The following is a 654-nucleotide window of genomic DNA, read 5'->3' on the forward strand; positions in this document are numbered from 1 at the left end:
CACAGAGTCGTATGGATACACTGCTCCTCTTACCCCCCCCCCCCCAAAAAAAAAAAAAAGAAGAAGGAAAGAAAAAGTTGCTGGAAGAGTTGCAGTGAGGATACGAGTTTCTGTACGTATTTTAATGAGCGATACTACAGAGGGAGAAATTATCTTTACGACGCTTTCGGTTTCCAGGGCAAGTGAAAACCCCACTTTTTTTTTTTTTTTTTTTTTTTTTTCTTCTTTCCCAGGCGGTCGGGAGAGAGCACAGTAAAATAATTTTAGGAACGTAGCCTCCCTATAAAAGTCGAGTTATGACAAAAGTCTAGCTTTTAATATTTGACGATGTGTGTTAAAACAAAAATTGACCTTCTCGGTTAGCAGCGAGGGGAAAAATCAATAGTATAATTTTCAATAATTCATAACGCGAACGCCATTATGCTAACTCGTAACTATTAATCTTATCCTTTACAAAGTCTGGATTGATTTGTTAATAAACCATCTTCCCGTGCGCGGCAACAGAGGGTATAACTCTCGAAAAAGCTTCAGAAGCAAGAAAATTACCAAGTGGCCCGAGAATGTAGATGAGGCTTTTATCGATCGCCCCTGATTCTCCCTAATACGCGTTAATAAATCCCGCAACCTTTTGTCCCCGCGCCTGCCGGCAGCGGG

The sequence above is a fragment of the Egretta garzetta genome, unplaced genomic scaffold (genome assembly GCF_000687185.1).
Source record: "Egretta garzetta isolate BGI_Z169 unplaced genomic scaffold, ASM68718v1 scaffold16, whole genome shotgun sequence".
NCBI classification, from domain to species: Eukaryota; Metazoa; Chordata; class Aves; order Pelecaniformes; family Ardeidae; genus Egretta; species Egretta garzetta.